The sequence below is a fragment of the Trachymyrmex septentrionalis genome, unplaced genomic scaffold, assembly GCF_001594115.1.
Source record: "Trachymyrmex septentrionalis isolate Tsep2-gDNA-1 unplaced genomic scaffold, Tsep1.0 scaffold147, whole genome shotgun sequence".
Lineage (NCBI taxonomy): Eukaryota > Metazoa > Arthropoda > Insecta > Hymenoptera > Formicidae > Trachymyrmex > Trachymyrmex septentrionalis.
In genome coordinates, this window is record NW_017304620.1 from 419,739 (window position 1) to 435,663 (window position 15,925).

At 35.3% G+C, this 15,925-nt stretch overlaps 1 protein-coding gene across 12 annotated transcripts in view; it reads left to right on the forward strand.

Annotated features, from left to right (window-relative positions):
• Positions 1 to 15,925, forward strand: part of LOC108745695 (glutamate-gated chloride channel) — a 549,841-nt gene that overhangs the window by 272,144 nt on the left and 261,772 nt on the right. The window lies entirely within an intron of this gene.

Genomic DNA, 15,925 nt, shown 5'->3' on the forward strand with positions numbered 1-15,925 from the left:
ACATATATAAGTATTCATAAATACAAAGGTCTAAAAAGAAATCGAATTTTTGCTCTAGAAATAATACTAATTGCGTCATTAAATTGTAACAGATAAAATTCAATATTTCGAACATTATATCGATCGTGCACAATAGCATTTGAAACGATTCATAACAATCCTTTGTATGGCATAAAATGCAACGATTGTTTCGTGATCTTCATCAGAAAACTATGATGGAGGGACACGCCAACATTAAGTTCTCCGTGAAACTAAAAAAACTTTTACCGAAATATTTAGTTTCTTGTTTTAATAACTTAAATGTTTCAGTAAAAGTTTTCTTCGCAGTTTTCTAACGAGGGTCACGAAATAACTGTTACATTCCATGTCATGCAAAAGATTGTTATGAATCGTTTTAAATGCTATTGTGCATAATCATTAATATAATGTTCAAAATATTGAATTCTGCCCGTTATAATTTATGGTAATGGCGCTGCTAGTACCATTTCTAGAGCAAAAGTTCAAATTTTTTTTAGACAACCAGTGCATATAATTATACATGAAATATGTCAATACATCCTCCTTTATTTGTAAAATTACTTTTTAGTGTACTAAAAATAATAATAATGAAAAAATAGTACATAAAAAATAGTTAAAAAAATAATCTTTGCACTGTTTATATTTTAGAAAAAAATCAGGTTTGGAGAAATATAATTTTACAAACATAAAAGGATGTGTAAGGATATATTTTATATAAATATAATTATATATGTGTTTATAAATATTTATAAACGTTTATTTATGTTCATATATATTTATGTGTATTCGTGCATATGTTTGCGAAATACGTTTTACCGGGCAATCTTCATAAACACATATCTCATTATATATCTAAGAAATAGAGTAATATAATCATATTCCAAAAATTATATTCAAAAAATGCAACCGTAGAAATAAAGTGTCTAGAATCTAAATAAAATGAAATAAATAATCAATAGATCCTGGTGCTGCTTTTTTACTAAAGTTAGATAAGTGATTTATCATAAGTCACGCATGTTTGCTATTTTAAAAAATACGTGACTTATCAAATTTGAGAAGCCATGGTATACGTATGTATATATGTTTTAATTATGTATAAAAGTCACGTGTGCATGCAAAATAGCAGTGATCGAATATCCATACGTGTATCTCCTTTTTGTCAACGATGGTATACATAGTATTCGTATTTTGACAATGATATACATATGTGAAGGATTAAGGATAATAGATTTCTTAAATTGTCCTTATAAAAAATGCATATTGGCAACCTTGGATCCTGTCTCGCTTTTTAATTAAAATGCCGTGGTTTGCTTTTAGGGCGAGGCTTTCTTTCTAATTCTTCGTCAGACATCCTTAAGGAGTGTCCTTTTTTCATTGCTTTCTTGCGCTTATAATCGATCCATTTGTAATATCGATAGTTACTTACTGTGAAAAAATTTAAAAATATTGTCCATCATGCTCATCTTTGTATCTGTGCAACTAAAATAAAAATAAAATATTTTACTGTATTGAACACAATTTTGTTAATTGCCGATGGCTTTCACTAAAACAGAAGGATTGAGGACAAAATATCAAATTTATGAGCAAGTTAATAATTTTAAATTGTTTCTTAATCGGCAAAATGCCACGAAAGATTTTGATGCACGAAACTGTGCAGTTTTGATTTTACATATATAGGATGTCTGATAACACTGCTTTTTAGCGAAAAGTTACTTTGAACTAGACAAGATGTTTCTTATAGATTTTTAAATACATGCTGCCGAATTTCTCTGGCTCGTCATACTTTCAAAATAATTAAAGATTAATATTGCAAAAATGATTGATTAAAAGTCATAAATATATTATTCATCTATAAAATGCATTATTTTTATTTTATTTTTTAGACCACTTATAAAAAATTAAAATCTAGGATTTTTTTTAAATAGAGAATTTTTCGTCTATGATCCATAAAATTAAATATTCTTATAATTTCTAATTTGTAGCGAAATCGAAACACACCCATAATGTAATTTTTTGTCATATATTTAATTAAATATATACACAGGATGTTCTGCTTCTACCGCATTTTCTCTTAAGGCTCCTGAACTTAGCAAAGAACTCTGCGTTGACGGTAGAATCAGACGACGGTCTGACGAAACTGATAGCCATATTCAAGCACGAGCTCATGTATAGTTAGAAGCAATGAGGTTGCAACACTTTTTTTTGATGAGATTTATAAATTCACAAATAAGGACCAATCGCTCAGTGAGTAAGCTGCATTCTAAAACCCATAAAAAAAAAAGTATAGCTTCTGACTGTATGTGTGCTCGCCTTTGGTGCGCCGAGAATGAACAAGACAGCGAGCTCCTTCTCACACTAGTCGCTTGTTTCAAGCAACCGAAAATGCTTTTTCGGTAATCTCGGCCGCTCGGCGGCTCTCGGCATCAATAAAGGATGAGGAGCATTCTAAATAACATATAAGTTTTAATAAATTGTAGTAACAATGTACCCCTCCTATTAATCCAGACTAATATAAATCATGTTAAAACGCAATAATTTACGAAATATTTAATTGTTTACGATTTTTCATGCGCGTTATATCTCGCGTTATACATATATCTCCTTTATAAACTCGAGTAACAATAATAGTCCAGTAGAAGTAGAATTTTACCAGAAAAAAATTATAAACCAGCATTTCTTTTCATGAAAATTTTCGAAAGGCCATTAGAAAACAAATGCGTATATTTGAGACTCGAGATTTTTCGTTATAAAACGAAAGATATTGATTGTATGGAAAAAAGTTCATTATAAAACATGTAGATATTCAAAATACCTACAAAATGAGACGTGAAACATTAAAATCGATCTATTAGTTAAAGAGAAAAAAAAATAAAAACCACTGGCATTTCTTTCAGTCGTTCTCTGTTTATTGAAATTTAAACGCAAAGCTTCGAAATTCTCGTAAAATGTAGCCCTCGTAATAATGAAAATCTAGCCTTCAACGGGTCTGAAATGTTTATCAGTTTTTGCAAAAAGCCATTTGTTCACTAAAAGCCTGTCTGCGGCAAACTTAATTTCTTCATCTTTGAACAATCGCACAACAATTTAGAAGGGTGATTTTTTTTCTTCAAGAGTTGCACTATCACGTACATTTAGTAATAAAACGATTTTTTGCAGTTAAATTTATAAAACAACTTTGAAAAGTGGGTAATTTCGTTAATATGCATCATATCAAATAGCCGTATGAAGTATTCGACAGCTGACATTTTTCTACAAATTTAAAAAAGAGAAGTTATCTTACGATTATTAGGAACCGAGATAATAATTTTAAACAAATTTTTTCGACAGTAAAAAATTTGAGAATTTTTTAACAGCAAATTCAATTCTTTTTTGACAAATTGGTGCTAAACGGAATTCTTAATCTTAAAATTTAGAGTCACAGTGATTTTTTGAAAAAAATTATTATCTCGGTTCCTAATAACACAGGATCATAAAAATATTTTTGAAGAACAATTCTCAAATCGGAGTAGATTTTTTTTATTAAATTTGGGTCGCTAAATTCGAATTTATAAGCCGTTTTTCTCCATCACGTTCAGTTTTTTAGTTAATTGAGGAAATGACGAAAAATCTGTGAAAATTGAAACATTGAGGAAAGAGTAAAATTAAATATGACATTAAAATTAATTCTGCGATCGAATTTTAATATCATATTTAATTTTACTCTTTTCTCAATGTTTTAATTTTCACAGATTTTTCGTCATTTTTCTCGATTAACTAAAAACTCGACGTGGTGAAGCAAAACGGTTTACAAATTCGAATTAGGTGATTTAAAATCTATAAGAAACACCTATCTGATTTAAATTGTTCTTCAAAAATTCTTTTTGTGTCCTGTGTAATCGGAGAGTAACCTTTTCTTTTTTAAATTCATAAAAAAATGTCAGCTGTTGAATGCTTCACACGGCTATTTGATATGATGCATATTAATTATTGCATTTTTTATACGAAAAAGATACCCACTTTTCAAAGTTGTTTTATAATAGTTAAACTGCAAAAAATCGTTTTGTTACTAACAAAGGAAACATTAAATGACGGGCTTAGGAATTTTGAGGCGTTTTATACAGGTTGTTCTTGAGCGAAAAAAAAAACAGTACGTGTCCGGCCGTTTCAGCCATTGGTTTATAGTATCGAACAAATCAATTTTTTAATTAATTATTGTAAAAATTTTAATTAATTATTGTAATAATTTTAAAAAACGTAATGTATAAATAAAAATATCAGTATCTTTATAAATTTCATTTAATGTTATTAGTTTTAATTACTTTTTGATTGTAATGAAATTTCATGAAATTACGTATTATACTCGTAGATAATTAAATACTCATTTATAGAATATTAATTATTATGATTATCGTTATTTATAGAATATTATTATTATCCTTATCGTCGTTGTTGTTATTCACATGAATGCATAAAGATTATCATGAAAGATGTTACAGTTTTTGATGAAATTAAAAATTGGAAATTATGATTAGAAACAAGTAAGATCATATGATTGTAATCTTCTTTTGATTAACATTAATCGATTTATTAAAAATATAATAATAGAAAACAAATCGTGTTCTGTAGATGTACATTGTAGTACGAGATGATATATAATAAATCATAAAAACAAGAAAAACATATATATTTATTGCATTGTGAACATCTTACAAATAAATTTTTATTGCAAACACAATAACTTTTTTTACTATCTGGCGGAAAGCAGATTTGATTGATATTATGAAAATACCTTTTTTCAAGAATCAATTTTGATGAGAACCAAATTTTTTATTCTAAAATAAAATTCATTCTAAAATTCATTCGTAAGAGATACACAATGTAATAAATATTTATATTTTTCATGTTTTTATGACTTATATTATCTCGCATACATCTACAAAACATAATTAGTTTTTTATTATTATTAATAAATCGATTAATATTAATTAAAAGAAGATTACAAACAAGAAGTATATACAGGAGGGTTCTGGACCACGGCCTGGCTGCCATTAGGTAAAGAAGAGAAGTAAAAATATAAAAATGCTGCGTAGAGAAAAGAAGTAAAAATGCAAAATGCTTATCTGGTACCTTCATCCCCCGCTACCTCCTCCGCAGCCACTACCTCCATCTAATCGTGTTCTTCCTGATCCACCTCCCCCATCCACGCAGTCTATTCTCAAGCGGCAATCTCTGCCGCCTCTGCCTCCTCCTCAGTCTCTGTCGCCACCGCAACAAAGTATAATATAATACACAAAAGTGTAATAATTCCTCCTCATCAGTTAAATCGGAGAAGTCGAGCATGAACTCGATTCATTCGTCACTCGTACAAGATGCAAAATTAATAATCGGGAGTCTCTTGTCGAGTTCATGCTCGACTTTCTCCTCCTCTTCGGTGGGAGCATCCTCGCCGACAGAGACTTCTCCTCAATTTTGCCGACTTCCGTGAGGAGGACATTCTTCTCCCCCTCATCATTTTTTTCATAGGGCTCTCTGAATTTCATTTTACACACACATCGTTTAAATACATACAACTGATGAATCCGCGCGCGGACAAAACGTGAACAAGACTGACGCTGAAAAGTATTCTTTGCTGTAGCGAGACTGCCCGGGATTTATCTATGGTAGGCAGTGTACATAACACAAAGTAAATCAAAAATGTTACCACGAGAAGATCGACATAATAAGTTCTGGAGCAGTTGCCTTTGTTATGCAATAGAGCATCGGACTATAAAATGTTACTGTTATACGCATTGAGATATTGAGCAGCGTCGCTGCTGCTGCCGCCGCCGACACCGTGAGCTCTATCTCATATACTTGCCTATATGAATCTCAAACGACATCGCTTTTTATTTATGTATAGTATTATAGTAACTATATATATTAAGTAGTATTATAATAACTATGTATAGTATTATATGTTTAATATTTATATAAAAGTTATAGGCATTTAGTCGGCCAGTCAATCAATCAATTAGTCAGTCAATCAATCGGTCAGTCAATCAGTCATGTAAAAAAATTTGTGATTGTCGCTAGGTTTGTAGATACGGTGTGAATATTCTGTTTACGGTCTAGTGTTTTGTGCTCAGCACAATTGTACATACATGCGTTCATACATATACACATACATACGTACATACATGCGTTCATACATACGTTCGTACATACGTTCGCACATACATTCATACATACGTTTATACATACATACGTTTATACATACGTTCATACATATGTTTATGTTGGGAAAAAGAATTTTTAAATAAAGATACGTTATTTATTATGTATTTCTTTTTCCCTAATGACATAAACGTATGTATAACTGATTGATTGGCTAACTGAATGCCTATAACTTTTACTGTACTGTATATACGAGGTCTGTTCAAAAAATCGCGAATTTTGTGTTTTTTCAAAAATTATTTATTTATTCATGAATATCTATTTTGTCCCCTTCAAAGTAATCCCCATCAGATATTATACACTTGTGCCAACGTTTTTTCCAATCCTCGAAGCACTTCAAAAAATTATTTTTTGTGATCTTGTTCAGCTCCTCCTTCGATGCCGTCTTTATCTCCTCAATCGTAGCGTAGCGTCGTCCTTTCATGGGCCTCTTCAGTTTCGGGAACAAGAAAAAGTCACAGGGGGCCAGATCTGGGGAATACGGTGGCTGCGGCATCATTAGTGTGTTGTTTTTGGTCAAAAATTCGCGCACAAGCAACGATGTGTGAGCAGGGGCGTTATCATGGTGCAAAAGCCAATTTTTGTTCTTCCACAAATCCGGGCGTTTCTGGCGGATTGCTTCGCGCAAATTGCGCATAACTTGCAGGTAATATTCCTTATTGACCGTTCCGATTGGCCAATACTATTTTCTTCACTTCATCAATGTTTTCGTCTGTTGTTGACGTGCTCGGGCGTCCGGCACGCTCTTCGTCGTTCACATCTTCTCGGCCCTCTGAGAACATTTTGTACCACCGATAAACGTTGCTTCGGTCCAAGGTAGCTTCACCATATGCCACAGTCAACATTCGGAATGCGTCCGCGCACTTAATTTTGTTTTTCACACAAAATTTGATACAGATTCTTTGATCCATTTTTTGGAATAGGCAAAAATCGAAGACGAGCCAAAACACGTGCAAGCAAAGCAGCTGTCAAAAATTAACTAAACATTCAAAATGGCCGAACTTGTCGGCATAAGTGAGAGACATGAGTACTAACATAACGCCACAAAAAAATCGAAAATCGAATATACGTAACCCGCGGAAATTCAAAATTCGCGATACTTTTTGAACAGACCTCGTACATATGAAACATGTGATAAATATTACATATGATAAACACGCACACACACATACACCCACTAACCCAACCAACCACCCACCCACACACACACACAGGCACACACACGCACGCACGCGCGCGCGCGCACACACACACACACACACACACACACACACACACGCACACGCACGCACACGCACATGCACACGCACGCACACGCACGCACACACACACACATACGCGCACACACACACATACATTATGATGGTATCCATCAATGCTCCCACGGCAACGTCTCCGTCGAGTTCGGTACGTATCGTTTGTCATCGTATAGACTCAGTGCGACTTCTGATTCGGATATCGTGTATACTTCGTGTAATTTAGATCGCGTAATTTATACATGATTGACCGTGCCGTACCGTCCGTCCCATTTTGTTACTAATTTTACATCGACGTAATTTAGATGTTCGATTATGATGTTTCAAAATATTTTCCATAGTTTTACCGAATACTGCATTGTTCATTAATTTATATAAATCTTTCGAAATCGTTTTTCGAGCGCGTTCTAAACTGATAACTATAAAGTTCCATATACTCGCAAAGCCAGGATTAAGCAAATTGTAGTACTCGATGAATCTTTGTTATGCGAAGATCATGACATTGCTGCAAGTTTCGGTAGTGGATGACATAACGCTGCTTTTCATACAGCGTCGCTAGAAGTTTATCCTCGCGCCTTGCCAGACGACTTATCGTTCGTCGGGCAAAAAAGCAGGTCAGTGTGTCGATCGTGCAGATGTTGTGGATACTCGAGATCGACCTTGAGAATGTAATCGATGGGTGAATCCGGAGCGATCGCGCTCACGTCAAAGTTCGCAGCGTCTTTGACCCATCAAAATTTGGCGATGATTGACACATCCCTCACCCGTATAAATTGTTAACATTGTAGTACATCAAGTACGACGACGGTTTCGATGAGTTGTACGAACGCATGTACTTATTATTAGCCTGTGCGTATCTACTGGAACATTGACTCAGGCCACAGTGTATACCGAGCTCGATGAACATGACAATATCAATGTCAGTGAGCAACTCAAATCTTATGCGCGTATGTTTTAGCATTGCGTGAAAAGGCAATGTATAATAATGCGCGAAATCGAGACTGTAATTTGCGACACAACTATTGCGAAAAGTTTCGAAAATGTCTATCAATAACGAAACATTGGTTTTCAAATACAGATCACTGTACTCGCTGAGCGTTCGAATGGAGAATTGTTTCCAGTTTGCAGCGTGAACGTAATCGCTTTCGGATACGGTGTCGCCTGTCAGCGAGCTATAAAATAATTCGCGAGGTGGCATGCATCGTTCGTCCAATTTTTCGACGTAGTCGACGTACTCGTACAGAAAAACACCTTTTCGTGTGAGAAAATCGAAATTCTCTCGCTGAGCTTGCAAAATTCGAAACGTACAATTTTTTATTTTTATCTTTGTCGAGATACGACGTCAATTTATCGAGGCTTGTACTTAGAAACTTGTACAAATCGATAAATTGTAATTTGACGCAATTTTGAGATTCTTTTTCGGTGGTATCTTGAACATGTTTCGTAAATGAAATGTATTTTTTTCTCGTTATAGGAAGAGGATCTACGTGTCCATCATATGCTGTAGTGATTTCTTTAATTATAAAATGCGCGTTGTAGCCTGATAAATTGTGAAATACAATCGGAATATAAAACGAATTTTAGTAATTTAAGTTACAATTTGAATGCGCTGGACCGCTGTATCTACCGGTGAGATGACAATGATCGCGGACTTGTGTATCGTCCAGCGCAAACGGTTTCTCGCAGATGTAACAACACGTCGCGCTATGGTACGCCTTCCATTGCTGTTTAGATAACGCTTCCATGGGCACGTTGGCGGATACGATATTTTTCACGCGATGCGCAAAATCATTGAGTTGTCGCACGAACTACGCTATACAGTCTTCATTGCGACGGAAGTGATGCGACGATAACGCGTCGTCGTACGTGCATCGCACGTAGTAGATAAATGCTTCATACCGCTGACACGCGTACGACGTCGCATCTTCCTTGTTGGGTTTCATCTTCCGCACTCCAGATTGGCGTAGACAATGAACGGCACTCGTTCCCGATTATTATAGTTGTCAAATTCGAGTCATTTGTCGTACTTGCTCAGCAGTCGAATGGCACAATCGTTCATCTTACTACAGTCTTCGCTGTGAATCTCCAATTTTGCGCTCGAGCTGAAGTAATGGAGGCACTTGTAAGTAGAAAAATCATTTTTCTATTTTTTTTTCTGTTTTTTAAATATTGTTTTTTATTAATTTTTCTTATTATACTTGCCGATCGCAAAAATATTTCCTGTTCTTTTTCCCAGTAATTTGTGATCTTACAAGGCGGGATAGATTTTTTATCCACGCAAAGTGTCTAATGTCGTTGCGTGAATTTTGGAGGTACAGGAGATTGACATGCTTGTTCCTCTTGTCGCCTGTGAGGAAGGATCTGCTTATCTTCGATACTATTCATTGATCGATACGAGGGTGGTCCCAGAAGTACCCGACCTAACAAAGAAAACATAAAAAATTTGGGAAAAAATATTTTTATTTCTCAACACATAGTCTCCTTTTAGCTCGATACACTTGTCCCAGCGATGTTTAATAGCTTCGATGGCCTGTTTATAGTAAGAACCGTTGAACTCCTCAAAATAGCCATTAACCGCAGACTCCACCTCTTCATTGTTGGTAAATCTTCTACCACCGAGTCATTTTTTCAAGTTTGGAAAGAGAAAATAATCCGAGGGGGCTAAATCTGGCGAATAGGGTGCGTGGGGAAGCAATTCGAACTTTAACTCATTGATTTTGGCCATCGCGATAATGGATGTGTGAACTAGTGCATTGTCTTGATGAAACAACACTTTCTTTTTCGTCAAATGTGGCCGTTTTTCCTTGATTTCATCACCCAAACGCTGCAATAAGTTCGCATAATACTCGCCATTGATTGTTCTTCCTTTCTGAAGGTAATCAATGAAAATTATGCCACGCGCATCCCAGAAAATTGACGCCATGACCTTGCCTGCCGATGGAACTGTTTTTGCTTTCTTCGGAGCCGATTCCCCCTTTTCAGTCCATTGCTTCGACTATTCCTTCGTTTCAGATGTGAAGTGGTGGACCCATGTTTCATCCATGGTTATGAATCGGTGCAAAAAATCGGCTTTGTTGCTGCGAAACATCGCCAAACACTCGACTGAAACATCCTCTCGACGCTGCTTTTGTTCGATTGTGAGCAAGCGCGGCACCCACCTTGCGCACAGCTTTCTCATCTCCAAATTTTCAGCCAATATGCGATGTACAGCACTTTTTGAAACGTTTACCATGTCTGCTAGCTCGCGCACTTTCAATCGACGGTCACCCAATACCATTTTGTGGATTTTCTTTACCATTTCTGGAATGGCCACCTCACTTGGCCGACCACTGCGATGTTCGTCTTCGCAGCTCGTACGGCCTCGTTTAAACTCTGCCACCCAATATTTTATTGTTGTAAACGAAGGAGCAGATTCCTCCAGAGTAGAATCCAGCTCGGCTTTGATATTGGTTGGGCTAAGACCTTTTAAATGAAAGTATTGTATCACATAACGATGACCAATTTTTTCCATCTTTGCAAATTCACCAATGGTGGCTTCCAAACAAATACTGAACAACATAGCGTCTTCAAACTTCATACTTAAGCTTTAGAAAGTTGGTGCTTTCCCCTACAGTGATTTTTTTTTATACAACAATCGCCATCTATACATCAGGTCGGGTACTTCTGGGACCACCCTCGTATGTTATTGAGATTTTTAAATTTCGGAATGTCTTTGAACGTTATCAGAAATTCAATATCCGCGAGATTCAACATACCATACATACTACCATTCTATACTGGTAGTAGTACGTAGGCTGCTGGAAAAGTTTCTGTAATCTAGAGTACTTCCAGTGACGCCAACGTTCTACTATCATATCCGTAAAATTAGACGTTTTTAACCTATAATTCAATTGACAGTTTGTAGCCAAGCCAACTAGTTTTGTTTGCATAATATTTTAAAAAAAGTTATTTTGTAAGAAAATGGAAATTTCGCGTGAAAATTTTCGGGCAATGATTTTTTACGATTACAAATGTAATCTAACTCCGAAACAATGCATCGATCGACTTCATTTGGCTTTTGGGGATGAAGTACCATCCAATAGGACTGTTTATAATTGGTTTGCCGAATTCCAGCGTGGACGTACCTTTCTTAGTGATGAATTCCGTGAAGGTCGTCCATACACGTCTGTTGTTGCCTGTTGTCTGTTGTCTAATGTTGATGCTGTGCGTGAAATGATTGAGCGAGACCGGCGAAATATAACATACCGCGAGATTCAGGCATCCTTAGGCATTGACATGAAAGCAATACATACGATTTTGATCACTTGAGCGTACGGAACTTTGCAGTCGTTGGATCCCACACAATTTGACCGAAGCTCAAAAACAGGCTCGTGTCAAATGGAGCAAAGAAATGCTCAAGAAATTCAACCGAGGTCGGTCAAATTTGGTCTACAACATCGTTACTGGGGACGAACATGGATCTATTTGTATGAGCCCGAAAGTAAACAACAATCCATTGTTTGGGTATTTCAAAATGAGCCGAAACCAACAAAAGTTGTTCGTTCACGCAGTGCTGCCAAGCAAATGATTGCTTGTTTCTTTGGTTATACGGGACATATGACAACTGTGGCTTTAGAGGATCGAAGGACTGTAAATACTGATTGGTATACAACAATTTGTTTGCCAGAAATTATAAATGAATTGCGTAGAACAAACCGAAATCGTCGCATCATCCTTCATCATGACAACGCCAGCTGTCACGCAGCACGTCAAACAGTTCATTTTTTATCCAGTAATAATGTCGAATTGATGACTCATTGTTCATATTCACCTGATTTATCATCTAATGACTTCTTTTTGTTCTCAAACATTAAAAATAAGATGCGTGGTGAGCGATTTGAGTCGCCTGAAGCAGCTGTTGAAACATTTCGTACACTGATTTCTGAGATTACAGCCTTAGAGTGGAAAAAATGCTTCGAAAATTGATTCGAGCGTATGCAAAAATGTATCGATTTTAAAGGCGAATACTTCGAAAAACAATAAAGCCATTTACTGAATTTTACATGTTTTTTTTCATATTGTTTGCAGAAACTTTTCCAGCAGCCTACGTATGTCCTCAAATACCTGACGTACCCTATATTTTGCGTATGAGAGTAAGTAAAAGAAGTTACATAGGAAGCTGCAATAAAAGAAAAGATCATAAATATAGAATGCATATAAGTCGCAATGGGCAATATAATGTCGATAATCGAGAGAAAGATGATAAGTATATGACAAGTATATGAGATAGAGCGCACAGCTGCTGCGTCGGTGGCGGCGACAGCGGCGGCGCTGCTCAATATTTCAATACGTATAACGGTAACTTTTGATTTTGAGTCGGATGCTCTATGCATAACAAAGGCAACTGCTCCAGAAGTTATTATGTCGAGTTTTTTGTGACAACATTTTTTATTTACTTTGCTTTATTTACACCGACTGCCATAGATAAATCCCGCGCAGTCTCGCTACAGAATGCTTTTCAGCGTCAATTTTGCCCACGTCTTGTCCGCGCGCTGATTCATTCTATATAAAACAAAAATTCTCTGCTTTAAAATAAATTTCCTGCTCCACATTTTGTCCGCGCGCGGATTCATCAGTTATATGTATTTAAATGGTGTGTGTGTGTAAAATAAAATTCAGAGTCCTATAAATTTGAAAAAAATAATGAGGGAAGGGGAGGATGTCCTCATAGAGGCCGGTGAAATTGAGGAGAAGGATATCTCTGTCGGCGAGGATGCTCCCACCGAAGAGGAGGAGAAAGTCGAGCATGAACTCGACGAGAGTCACCCGATTATTAATTTCGCATCTTGTACGAGTGACAAATGGATCGAGTTTATGCTCGACTTCTCCGATTTAACTGATGAGGAGGAATTATTACACTTTTGTGTAATATACTTTGCGGTGGCAAAGGCTGAGGAGGAGGCAGAGGCGGCAGAGATTGCCGCTTGGGCCGAATAGACTGCGGATGGGTGGATCAGGAAGAGCACGATTAGGTGGAACTAGCGGCTGCGGAGGAGGTAGCAGAGGATGAGGGTACGTATATCAGATAAGCATTTTGCATTTTTACTTCTTTTCTCTACGCAGCATTTTTACATTTTTACTTCTCTTTTCTACACGCTCCCCCCCCCCCTTCCTCCAACAAGTTCTTCTCGCGACCGCGACGTCAGCACTACCTGTGTATCCATGATTCAGAACTTTCCTATATATTCTACTCAAACATATGACTTGTTCCTAATCATAATTCCCTAATTTCTTCTAATCATAACTTTCTAATTTCATCAGAAATTGCAACAGTTTTTATTACAATCTTATTTATGCGTTCATGGATAACAACAACAACGACGATAACAATGATAATAATTAATATTCTATAAATGAGTGTTTAATTATTATCTATAATACTAATATGTTAATTTTTCATAAAAGTTCATTACAATCAAAAAGTAATTAAAACTAATAACATTAAAAATGAAATTTATAAAGATACTAATATTTTCATTTATACATTACGTTTTTCAAGTTATTACAATAATTATTTAAGAAATTGATTTTTTTGAGCCAATGATTGAAACGACCGGACACGTATTGTTTTTTTTTTCGCTTAAAAACAGCCTATAACGCGTAAACATCCCCAACCTCATTATCTGGTGTTCCCCTTGTAAGTGTACGTGATAGTGCAACTCTTAAAGAAGAAAAATCATCCCTGTAAATTGCTGTGTGACTGCTCAAAAATAAAGAAATTAAGCTTTCCGCAGATAGGATTTTAATAAACAAAAGCTCTTTGCAAAAACTAATGAACATTTTTGGCTCGTATAGGGCTTGATTTGTTTATTATTACGAGGGCTACATTTTATAAGAATTTCGAAGCTTTGCGTTTAAATTTCAATGAACAGAGAGCGAGTGATAAAATTGCCTTTTTCGGTGGTTTTTATTTTTTTTTTTATTTAACTAATAGATCGATTTTATGTTTTATTTTCTAGGTATTTCGAATACTTACATGTTTCACACCGAACTTTCCAGTCAATATCTTTTGTTTTATAACGAAAAACTGCTTTTTGCAACTATTCGATTTTTTTTTCGCATTTTTGCACAAGTCTCGAGTCTCAAACATATGAATTTGTTTTCTGATGGCCTTTCGAAGATTTTCGTGAAGAGAAATGTTGGTTTTATATTTTTTTTCCAATAAAATTCTATTTCTATTGATGTATTGCTACTTAAGTTTATAATGGAGATATATAAAATATCGAGCATGAAAAATCGTAAACAATTGAAAATCTCGTAAATTATTACGTTTTAACATAATTTATACTAGTCTGGATTAATAGGAGGAATACACTATTACTACAATTTATTAAAATTTATATAATATTTAAAAGCATTTTCCATTGTTTGTAACAAGCGACTAGTGTGAAGGAGCTGGCTGTTTCGTTCACTCTCAGCGCGCCGAAGGCGAGCACACATACATGGGTTCGTGCTTGTGTTGTATGTATGTTACAGCGCCGCACCACGATAAATGGCTAAACTTATAAACGTGAAAAAATGACGTTTTGGCAACGGAATTTACGTTGCATGCCATTTCGTTTTATTATTTGCTTAATTGTAAAATGTGACGTGTCTCATACTTATCAAAGTCATAATTATTGACAAAAACTAAAGTCATCTTGGAATTTTATATGTAAAGTGTATTTTTTACTCGTTTCAGCAGCTGTCAGACTGTGTTTCTGCCCGAATATAGACTCACTTTACGTGCCTTTTACGATCATTTACTGACTGTCAAGGGAGGAAAGGACAATTTTCGTCGATTTTTTACAAATGTTTTAAAGCGATTTCGTCAATTAAATTTATCTAAATTCTCCTTACTTACAAGTGGAATATAATATAAATTAACGTGTCATTTCTCGTTTCTGACGTCACGAGCCAACATGGCTACCGCAACTAATCAGGAGCCTTAAGAACGTATTCTTATGATAATTTTAAATAAAAAAATTCTAATATAAAAATGTCAAGGCTACAAACTTTTTAAATTAATAGCAATTAAAGGTCACTAATTACGTAGTTAACATTTTCCGCGCTTAGATATGATGATATGAGTAATAGTAAAAATACTGCTCCACGTAATAGTAAAGATACTGCTCCACGTGGAAATAACTTCTGCCAGCAATTTCAAGTTCATATCCTACGAAATATGCAATGATATTTTTACTAGAAAGAAATTGTTTTTGTCTTTATATGAAATTGATTTGTACACTTTACCGTACAGCACACTTTATACCATATACACCCAGAGATGTTCCTGCGAACGTTCTCATTGAGACATTCTCAGGATGTTCTTTGGAATATCTCTTGGACATCTATGCTAGTGTGCTATGAAGTACACGTAATCAATATCAAAATGACAAAATATCAATTTAATAGTGAGATTATAACATATGTAAAAATAA